Below are 12,175 nucleotides of genomic sequence, written 5' to 3' on the forward strand. Positions count from 1 at the left end.
TTTTTTTTAGTCGTGGTATAGTCGTAGTATTCTGTAGTAACTGATTTGATGAAGTATGGCACTAAAAATGTTTAAATTAATTAAAATTTCAAATAAAAAATTATAAAAATAATTAAAAATGTATTATTTTGCTTTAAACCACTTTTTATGTATACATCTCATTCCTGAACTGTCATTTAGTTAAATCCATTCCATATATTTCCCTAGTTTGAAGAATCTTATTTTTGTGATCATTCAATACATGCACTATTGTATAATCTAATTGGATAAACATATATCTAACTTCTGCAGTGCTCTGATTGGTGATGTGGATGGCATGAATGGACTCAATTACCAGGTGCTCGTTTTAGGAACACAAATTTTAAATTTATAAATTTAAATTTTAAACTTATTTATATCAGTTAGCCATGATAATGTAGTGCATATTCATTTAACAAACAATTGTTTCTTGTTTTTCCCCCTCAAAGGAAAGTGAATCAGACAGTGATGATGATGTCTGTCTGACCATCGGTGACATTAAAACAGGCGGATCTCAGGGCTCATGAGTAATTCAGTCAGAAGTTTGGACAATTTTAGTTATATACGTCATTGTGTCAAGTCTTCTCATGTCATACAGAGATACTGATGACATTTTAAAGTATTCTGGGTCTAATAAATTGTTATAATGGTTCTTAACGATCTGTTTGTGGTTTGCTCTGTAGGTCATTTGGTTCCAGTTCCATCAGTCTGAACATAAAGACCTCTGTATCAGGTAATAAAGATGTTCAGTTCATTGAATTACAAAATATGTTTAAATATTAGCTCATTTTAATTACCATGTGCCTGGAAATTCTTTGTCCCATTCCCGTCACTGCATTATTTATTAGGGCCCAGGCACCGGTGGTGCGAGGACCCTACTGGAATTGCTCAGTTTCTTCTTCTTCTCCAAAATGAAGTCTCCTCTTCTCCTCGCATTTTTGAGGGCCTAAATATGCTCGAAAACTCATGAAACTTTGCACACGTGCCAGAAGTGTTGAAAAGTTACATCTGATATGGGTTTCAGAAGTGGGTGTGGCAAAATGGCTCGATAGCGCCACCTATAAAATGTCAATGAAGTGCCCCTCGAGCTATGTTTCACATACATGTACGAAATTCGGTAGACATATTTAACACACCAATACCTACAAAAAAGTCTCCCGGGACGAAGTCTGAAATCCAACAGGAAGTCTGTTATTTTACATTTTCTCTGCAAGTTTTGTGCCGTTTTTGCCATTTCCAGGCATTGTATTTAAACTAACTCCTCCTACAGATGTAAACAGATCAACACCATATTTGGTCAGTGTAATCTGAAGCCCTTTGTGACGTTAAATTGCAAATATTCTGAGTTTTCATTGAAGGGTGTGTCCGTGGCGGCCTGACAAATTTCAATGTTTCACCATGAAATAGGAAGTTGTTATAATTCAGGCAGACAATGTCCAATCTGCCCCAAACTGCAGAAGTATAACTGCAGAAGTTATAGTCATAGCGCCACCTGCTGGCAACAGGAAGTGGCATGTTTTATGCTCTAACAAACTCCTCCTAGAGATTTAATGACATCAACATTATATTTGGTATGTTCAGTTCATTGAATTACAAAATATGTGTAAATATTAGCTCATTTTAATTACCATGTGCCTGGAAATTCTTTGTGCATTCCCGTCACTGCATTATTTATTAGGGCCCAGGCACCGGTGGTGCGAGGACCCTACTGGAATTGCTCAGTTTCTTCTTCTTCTCCAAAATGAAGTCTCCTCTTCTCCTCGCATTTTTGAGGGCCTAAATATGCTCGAAAACTCATGAAACTTTGCACACGTGCCAGAAGTGTTGAAAAGTTACATCTGATATGGGTTTCAGAAGTGGGTGTGGCAAAATGGCTCGATAGCGCCACCTATAAAATGTCAATGAAGTGCCCCTCGAGCTATGTTTCACATACATGTACGAAATTCGGTAGACATATTTAACACACCAATACCTACAAAAAAGTCTCCCGGGGCGAAGTCTGAAATCCAACAGGAAGTCTGTTATTTTACATTTTCTCTGCAAGTTTTGTGCCGTTTTTGCCATTTCCAGGCATTGTATTTAAACTAACTCCTCCTACAGATGTAAACAGATCAACACCATATTTGGTCAGTGTAATCTGAAGCCCTTTGTGACGTTAAATTGCAAATATTCTGAGTTTTCATTGAAGGGTGTGTCCGTGGCGGCCTGACAAATTTCAATGTTTCACCATGAAATAGGAAGTTGTTATAATTCAGGCAGACAATGTCCAATCTGCCCCAAACTGCAGAAGTATAACTGCAGAAGTTATAGTCATAGCGCCACCTGCTGGCAACAGGAAGTGGCATGTTTTATGCTCTAACAAACTCCTCCTAGAGATTTAATGACATCAACATTATATTTGGTCAGTCTACTCTAAAGACCTTTGCGATGTTAAATTGCGAAGATCTTGAGTTTTCGTTAAAGGGTGTATCCTTTGTAGCCTGACAAAATTCAATGTTTCGCCATGGGAATAGAAGTTTGTGTAACTCAGCCATACAATGTCTGATCTGTCCCAAACTTCACATGTTCGATAAGAGTCCTGGCCTGAACACATCTAAAGGCCAATATTCTGTTATAATAATAGCGCTACTTGCTGGCAACAGGAAATTACTTGTTTTACACTAACTCAAAACAAACCATGTTCAATGTGCACCAAACTTCATAAGTTTTGATCAAAGTCCTGGCTTGAAGACATCTACATGTCAATATTCAGTTATAGTCATAGCGCCACCAGCTGGCAGCAGGAAGTTTGACACACATAAATGACTTTGACAAATTCCTCGTATATTTACCACTTTAAATGCATATTGCTCACGTTCACTTTTCCTAAAGCCACTACAGTGTGGTGGCCAAAAAGTAAATAGTCTCATTTCTCAATTATATTTGGTCAGTCTACTCTAAAGACCTTTGCGATGTTAAATTGCGAAGATCTTGAGTTTTCGTTAAAGGGTGTATCCTTTGTAGCCTGACAAAATTCAATGTTTCGCCATGGGAATAGAAGTTTGTGTAACTCAGCCATACAATGTCTGATCTGTCCCAAACTTCACATGTTCGATAAGAGTCCTGGCCTGAACACATCTAAAGGCCAATATTCTGTTATAATAATAGCGCTACTTGCTGGCAACAGGAAATTACTTGTTTTACACTAACTCAAAACAAACCATGTTCAATGTGCACCAAACTTCATAAGTTTTGATCAAAGTCCTGGCTTGAAGACATCTACATGTCAATATTCAGTTATAGTCATAGCGCCACCAGCTGGCAGCAGGAAGTTTGACACACATAAATGACTTTGACAAATTCCTCGTATATTTACCACTTTAAATGCATATTGCTCACGTTCACTTTTCCTAAAGCCACTACAGTGTGGTGGCCAAAAAGTAAATAGTCTCATTTCTCATTTTTTGCAAATATTGTAATATTTTCATGCTGAACTCCTCCACCATTACCAAAGTTAAGTTATCAAAAAAGTTAATAATTCAATAATTCATACAAAAAATAAATTATTGATAACACCTCCTAATCACGCCTCCTGTTAGATTGCACATAAACACCATAAGTGTCATTCCACATTTAAAATTAATTACAATTATTATTAAACTTATAGACATTTCAATTCAAAAACTTTAAATATTTACAGAATATTTATAATCAAATACATATTCTATATTTTATGTTTCTTAAATTACCACCATGCATTCCTGAAGAAAGCTTAAATTTTAGCCTGACTGAACTGTGCTGCTGAGAATCCCTTTAGGACGTTTCTCTGGGTTTGGTTTAATCTGTGTGTGGGAATCCAGCCGCTAAAGTCTTATCTTCTGTGAGTCAGGCTCCAAGTCCAGAGGGCTGAATCTGGATGCTGAAGGCAGTGTCCTGCAGGTGGATGTGGAGTCCTTTGAGGAGAAGCCATGGAGGAAGCCAGGTGCAGTTGATTGCGTTAAGATGTGTGAAGTGTGTGTGTGTTAGTCTACCTCAGATTCAAATGTACCTTTTTCTCTAGTACACACTCTAACAGCATGTGTTGTGTATAAACGCAGGTGCGGATCTGTCTGACTACTTTAACTATGGTTTAAATGAGGACACCTGGAAGGCATACTGTGACAAACAGAGACGACTACGCATGAGCCTAGAGATCCTGAGCCTGGGGTCATCAAGCAAAATAATGGTACATTTAGCATAACTAAAATATGCCCTTACTTCTATCATGATGGTTCATACTAAGATGTTGATAATGAGCTGTGACAGGGCATTTACTGTGGTTTCAGATTTGCTAGCTGTGTTCCAAAGCAAAGATAATTACAACTTTGTAGTGGTGTTCATGTGCACTCAAGTCGTAAATATATTGTTTTCGACATGACTTGAATGCATCATGAACAATTTGCAATTGTTTCAGGCAGTTTGACATTATCATGTTGCTAAGCTAATGGCACAATAATCATTTACAATCAATTAATTATAAATAACAAATATTGGGCAAAATGAAATTTTATTTATTTAAAATTTTCTTTTATTATAATTTTCTTTTATGAGCATTTCTTTTGCCTCGTCTGCCAGATTTTTGCCACTGAGCTCTGGAACTGCCTTCGCCACATGTGAAACTGTGCCTTAGAATTGGGCTAAAACAATATATCCTAGGAGGAGACAACTTACTGGATTCTTACCTTTTGGAACAACTTTTACTTTGGAAGTGCCTATGGCGACGTAAAATGCTGCTTCTATAGGCAGCTCATGAGGTTTTGGAAACACCTGTGTATGTAGAATGAGTGTGTATACATATAAATGTGTTCTTTCTCACTCTCTCTCTCTCCAGGTTCATCAGAATTCTAGTAGTGATCTGTCAGAACACTCATCCAGGTACATCAATTCTTTATCAAACACGTCAGTATGAACCAGTGAAACCAACCAACCCATTCACACACATTACACACATTTTACTTCTTGGAACAACATAAGGGAGAATATATGGTAACAGAATTTTAGTTTTTTGGTAAACTGTCCCTTTAAAACACTTTAGTTAGCCAACATTTTAATTTAAAGGGTCTTTGGCTTGAGTCCTAAAACCATTTAAAAGCAATTTCAGAGTCTTTTAAAGTGTTTTCCTAGTAGAGTGAATGCGACTATCTTCCTTCCAAATTCAGTCCATGCACTGATGCATATTATAGGCTATAATCAGCCGACTGTAAGCAGTCATTTAAATTGATTAAATTGATCTTAAAGGTGTACCAATGAAACATCTTATGTGTTCAGAGAAGGCCAGTCAGCCTTTGCATACAATGTGCAGCAAGTTTAAAAAAAACTATATCAAGAATTTTTAATGAAGAGTCAGTAGAATGACTATACTGTGTCATTTCTGTTGCTGTTTTCTGTATTTTTGTTCTTAAATCATCTTGTGCAGTCGAATTGTTTGGCATAAGGGCAGTGTAGCACTCTTAATGGCTGCTTATTTTACTGTGCGTGCCAGCCATGTTCCCAGTAACAACATCATTACGTGATAATGGCTTTCTGCTGTTGTCCCAAATGCTCCGTACTCATATTATCATCCCTGTTTATGCCGGTTTTAATTTTTTTTCCCTCATTTTTTCCACTTGATTTCTATCAGCTCTTGTTTTTTGTTCTCCCTTGAAGAAAACATCCTGACTGTTGAAACCTCCTAATATTTCACTATTACTTTTCTATGAGACACAACACAAATACACACACACCATGGTTCAGTCCTGGTGGTCTAGACTGCCTTTGGTCCTGGGTAGGAGTTAGCGGGGGTGATTTTTAATCAGCCGTTCCTTGAACTTCTTCTCGATCAGTTGAAGGTTATGCCTTGCTCAGGGGGATGTGTATGAGCCAGAGCATTCAAGGGTAAAGCAACAGTCCGGCTTTCATTATTACACATACATGCACAGACAGGATGCAGGAGTCAGTCACAGTACACCCGTTTAAACACAGAGCATGATGTGGCATTTTCAGAATCAAACGGGCCTTAACAAAGATTGTCATTCGATCTTGTTCAGCCCCATTAAAATGCAATGTTTTTGCACAAAAAAAAATACATGAGTTCATGTGCATATTCAGGTATAGCTTGACTGCATGCTCCATGAATGGGAGTTAAAGTCAGCATGACTGAATGCTTATTATTGATCTTATTGTGAACGAAACAGCAATCTGTGTTTATGTTTTATTCTTTAAAACAGTTTAGAAATCTAATTTAATCTAGAAATTTAGTTTAATTGTTCATACAGTGATTGTTTACAATATTGTATTGGACCCTACTAATTGAAACATTCTAAAAAAGTCTGTCGTATAATTTTTTTTCTTTTTTTTAAGTGTAAAACATTTTTAATGAGGGAAAATTACTGAATGCACCTTTAAAGGGATAGTACACCAAAAAATTAATCATTTACTTACCCTCATGTCTTTCCAAACCAGTACAGGCTTTTTTTCTTCTGTGGAACATAAAAGAAGATATTTTACGAATTGTCTGTGTTTTTTTTCAGTCCATGCAATTGCAGTCAATGGTATGCAAAACTGTTTGATTACCAGCATTCTGAAAATATCTTCTTTTGTGTGTGTAAATGATGACAGCATTTTTATTTTTAGGTGAACTATCATTTTAAATGAAGAAATGTGTCTAAAATGTTTACTGCATGACGTACATTGCTAAGATTAAAAATACAGAGAACATGCGATGAGAGCAGACTGCAGAGCCATGGCTTGGGTGTGAATTTTTTATGTGTCCCTTTTTTATAAAATCATGAGTGGGTAGCACTTAAATCCACTGTCGTGTCTGCTGAAAGTAGGCAAAACACCAGAAGTGTGTAAATTTCAGGATTTTACATTTGAATGTGTATTTTTCCCCCATAGTTGACTCTGTCCCAAACTTCACCAGCAAGACAGAAACGATAAGAGAGACTTCTGCAGACAAGCTGTCCGTGTTACTTAGACTCTTGAATGCTTACTTTTCTTGCAGCATGCATAATGTTTAATGCAGTATTAATGTGCTCTGTTCTGTCTGATTAATTTTTAGTGACTGAAATAGGTTATTGCCTAGTTCATTTGTGCATTACTGAGAGTATTTGTAGCCTTGTTTTGTGTGTGTGCCAAGTGTCCTGTAGTGCGAAAAAGAACCAGGATCTTTTGTGTTCAGCTTGCAGTGTGTAGCGCACATTTCATCCTCCTCACTCGCACATATGGACTCAACACAATGATCCGACTTTGATTTATGCATGTGGGTGTGAATGCAGGAAGTCGAGTGGTTCGATCAATGTTATCGGAGGACAAGCAGGGACCATCAGTCGAGTGGAAGGCAGAAGACTTCACAGCGCTGATGAAAATAACATCCAGGTGTGTTTTTGCGTGCTTGATGGACACAAAGAGTGAATCACTATAAATAGTAGAGTACCGATCTCATATATCTGTGTGATTTCAGGTCGTGTCAGAGCAGTCCTCTTACACAGAGCTATCTTCCCCAAAGCTGTTGCCCTTCTTTCCTCCCAATATCCCACCTCCACCTTTCCCTCCTCCCTCCATCGGCACCACACCACCCCTCATACCACCACCACCCGGTATGTGTTGTACACTCGTGCACACTCACTTGTGTCAGCAGAAAAGGGACGGGTCTCTGCTGTGTGTAGTGACGTAGTAACGTGAATGTTCCGACATTGCAGGTTTTTCTTCAGCTTGTCCTTGAGCAAAATGTTCACTTCTAATAGTTCCAAAATCAAGCAGAACACATCAGACAGTGACACAGTGCAGCATATTAACCAGCTTATTAAATGTAAATCAGATTATTATCATAACCAGCGGGTCGATCCTCATAATACTATTACATTAAAGATTTTTATGTTATGTTTCTGAATATATTTGCTTAATAAATTATAGTAGAATAGATTTCTGTTAAAAATTTCTGTTTGGCATTAGTAAAAAAAAAGAGAAAATTAATAATTTTATTCAGCAAGGGTGCATTAAATTGATCAAAATTGACAGTAAAGTTTAAAAAAATGCTGTTTTTTTTATTGTTTTTTTATGCATCAAGTCAGCATGATCTGAAGGATCATGTGACACTGAAGACTGGGATAATGGCTGCTGAAAATTCAGCTTGGTCATCACAGGAATAAATTGCAGTGTTTTTAATCAAATAAATGCAGCCTTGATTAGCATAAGAGACTTATTTTGATCCATGTGACTGAACCTTTTTTGACCAGACCAGCACAGGGGAGGTCAAAGGTCATGTTGATATGTTTTCATTGCACTGCATTGTACATATGGTCATCCGTAGGGAATTTGTGGTTGCCATGACAACATTTATCCAGGATGTGATTGATTCACACCCATATTGAGCTGCCTGCTGTCTTCTGAGATCCTAAATATCCTAAACACATGTCTTATTGGTCTACTTAAAACGTAAACATTATTTTTGCCTGGTATGGTATAGCAAACGGAACTGAATCTGCCTCTATTGCCCCATGAAGTAGTTTGTTGATGTGTTTTCTGTGTTCAAATATTGCACTCTAGGGCTGTGATTCAAAACGCAGTGAAATGCCCCATGATGCCCCAAAATGCTGTGTGTGCTTCAGGTTCAAGGTTAGAGTTCAGGTGCTAAACCAGATGAGCTGCAGCAGCTGTGCGTGTTTCATTTGACAGTGACTAAGTATTGAGCTGCATGCATGTGTCTCTGTAGGAGTCTGACAACATATGCGCTTGAGCTGGTGCGTCTGTATCCAGGTGTGTGTAATTCTCTCCAGGTTTTCCTCTGCAGCGCAGACCTGCTGGCTGTCAGTTCTCCTAACTTCCTGCTCAGATGCTGCTGCTCCTCCACACTTTCGACAGGAAGTCTATAGTTGAGCTCTCTTAACTCTACTCCTCTTCTGCTTCAAAGCCCCATCAGAAATCGCTTTTTACCAAATCCTGCCACCCCTCCTCTGGCCCTCTCAGACCTCTCACTGACTGATTCACCCATCATCCTGTTTTTCAGGACCCACTCATCCTTTTTAATACAGTCAAAATATCAAACTTCCTGGTCAGGCCCAGCCTTTGAAGTTCAGCTTTTAATCCAAAACGGGCTATTTTCGTTTTATCATAGAAGCCCACCTCTCCATCTTTAAGTTATAGGCCTCTCTTTTTGACTCGCTCCCCCTGCGGATATCACTGTCCCGTTACGGCCACGCTGTTCCTTTTGTGTTGTTAATGTGCTGCGTGTGGCTAAAAATAGCTCAGGGCGGGAAGAAAGAAAAAGTGCCATGCCAGCAGAATTGTGGCACTGGAAATGTGCTGAACGACCCAGCTGTGCTGAAAGGGGGGGGGGGAGATGGAGAGAGCCAGTTGTTAGGAGAGGAATGTCTTGATTAAATAGGGTTGTGGGGGAGTGAGAGCTTTTTTCATTCAAATCATAATTTTAATGACAGATTTGTTAGTAGAGGATTTGTATTTTACATTTTTGTACTGATAGTCTAAATATATTTGTACAAATAAAAAGAGTCCAGTGATCCACTTTGATTCTTTTAGAGGACATTAATGGTTGTAAACATTCATAAAGTACCTTTACACAATATATCTTTTTAATAAAGGTCCAGCTACCCAAAATATAAAAACTTCTAACCTTAGTTAAAAGAAAATCAAGAAATATGAAAAACAAGGAAAAAAAAAGAGACACAAATGCTAACTTGTGAAGTACTTCATGATACTGTATGTCATCTCTGTCACACTAAAATGTATAGAAATTTACCTTATTCATTAATTCATTGTGAATTAATATTGAAACACTATTACAGCAATGTTCTATTTATTAACATTATTGGTAATGCAATAGCATAACATGAACTAAGAATGCACAATACTTTTACAGTGTTTCTTAATCTAGATTTATGCACTTTAGATTGTATGGTGTCTGTATTTTGAATGAACATGATATTTTTCTGTGTTTTGGAAAGAAGTCTATTATGCTCACCAAGGCTGCATTTATTTGACCAAAACACTAATATTGTGAAATTTGAAATAACTTTTCCATGTTAATATATTTTAAAATTTAATTAATTAATTAAATTTATTTATTTCTGTGATGACAAAACTGAATTTTCAGCAGTCATTAATCCAGTCTTCAGTGTCACATGATCCTTCAGAAATTCTAATATGCTGATATTCTGATTAAGAATGTTTTATATGATCAATTATTTGTTGAATAGAAAAAAAAACGTATTTGAACCAAACTTGCTCAAAATACACATTGACAAATTTATATGGCATAGAAACAGTGTTTGGAGCATCTGTTAATATGCACTAGAAGCAGATCTGTGATCTTACTGAACTATTTTAGAGCTTGCAACAGATCTCTGACATAAATTAGCATAGCATCCACAGGCAGACTGAAAAAAGGAGCAGTTTAGGGCATAGTTCACAAAGCACATACTTTCTTAGAAGACTCTGAAGTTTCAAGGACAACACAGATGATTTGTGAGGCTCTGTGTGAGTGGATGCATCCGTTGGAGGGGACGCTGCATTTCTGCCTCGTTCTATGTTAGTCATAGCTGCGTGACTTCTGTGTTCCTCAAATTACTGTTTTTCTTTAGCCTTTTTTTGAGTCATTTTTGTTGTTGTTGAAAACTGTCTTTTGGAGCTGGCTCCCATCAGGGGTCCATGGAAAAACAAAAGGGGGATGGTGCCCAGATGTGCATGAATGTTTGTGAGTCTGTGGCTGAGTGTGATCAAAGCAGATAAGTGTGCCTCAGCCATGTGATGGAGAATGTGTTTTTTGGGGTGCTGCGAAGGCCCATTTGTTTCACACACGCATTTAAGGGAGGGCGTCATGGTTAGCGGGGCAGTAAAAGTTGCAGGCCACTGCGTTTGTTGAATTCTGTCTGGATGTGTCATAAACAGTGTTGAGTCATTTGAATTCACGACATCTGGACATACGCACACAGACACAAACATGCATTTTCTATGATAAATGAAATCATATAAAGACATTTGAAAACAATTGTACTGCATATACACTTATTTTAATATTTCTCCTTTTTCATGCTTACAGTTTTGATTTCACCATATCATTATTCACATAATATCTGTTTATGCCTGCATTTTCAGGTTTCCCATTACCTCCCGGTGCCCCTCCTCCTATGATACCACCATTAGATAGGTAAGTGTTCATGTGTTTTGTTTTTTCTTACTGATTGATTGTTAAGAATTATAGCAGGGTTTGTGTATGATATATGGATCATATGTGTATATGTGTCCAGGTTGGTGTTGTATAGAAACTGGAGAGAGAGACAGAGGAGATGTAGAAGACAGAGAAAGCAAGAACATAGCAAGTCACTATAAAGGCAAAAGAAGGAGAAAAAGAAAGACAAAGAAATAAAGGGAGAGAGAAGGAGGTAGAGCTTGTGAAAGAAACTTAATGTTACGTTGTTGTAGAATACCTGTCTCAGAACACCTGAATATCAGTTGATATTCAAATAAAGCCAATGATTGAGTGTCCATCCATATACTTTAAGCAAATTTTAACGCATGCGATTAATTTTACAATCCTTAACGCGTTAAAATAATTTAACGCAATTAACGCAAAATTACTGAAGCACAATTTCTATTCTAACCCTTTAACCCAATTTTGCTTCTCTGCTTGCGATCAGATCATTTTAAAGTCCCCATGAAATCAAAATTAAAGTTTTTTGGGGTGTTGGTATCAATATGTTAGTCTTAAGGTTATCTATAAGGCAGTGTGCTCCAAAACAGTGACAAAATTCGCATTTATAAGATATAAGCATTCAAAGCTTGCAGTTCGTCACTTCCGCCAAAACGGCTCAACGATTTTTTTGACGTCACATCGTACTTCATCTTCTCATCAAATCTTCTGACCAATCAAATGCTCTCTAGAATCCGAAGCGCCCACCCTATAAATAGACGCTGAAGCGGCTGAGATCGGTCACTTGTTCACAGTGTATTATTTCCTGTACAGTGAATGGTTCGAAGTGCACAATGTAGGTGATAGGGAGCGATTCAGACAGTGTAAATATGCTTTCAATTGGTGAAAGTAAGGTCTGGTTTCACGCAACCGCGGCAGCGCGCACAGTCTGATCCGGACTTTGGCTCCTGTCCAGAGACGCGATCGCACGGAGCGGATCATATGTGCGAGTGG

At 37.7% G+C, this 12,175-nt stretch overlaps 1 pseudogene; it reads left to right on the plus strand.

Annotated features, from left to right (window-relative positions):
• Nucleotides 1–12,175, plus strand: part of LOC107683956 (pre-mRNA 3'-end-processing factor FIP1-like) — a 30,309-nt pseudogene that overhangs the window by 3,915 nt on the left and 14,219 nt on the right.

Source organism: Sinocyclocheilus anshuiensis, unplaced genomic scaffold, assembly GCF_001515605.1.
Source record: "Sinocyclocheilus anshuiensis isolate Anshui unplaced genomic scaffold, SAMN03320099.WGS_v1.1 scaffold637, whole genome shotgun sequence".
Lineage (NCBI taxonomy): Eukaryota > Metazoa > Chordata > Actinopteri > Cypriniformes > Cyprinidae > Sinocyclocheilus > Sinocyclocheilus anshuiensis.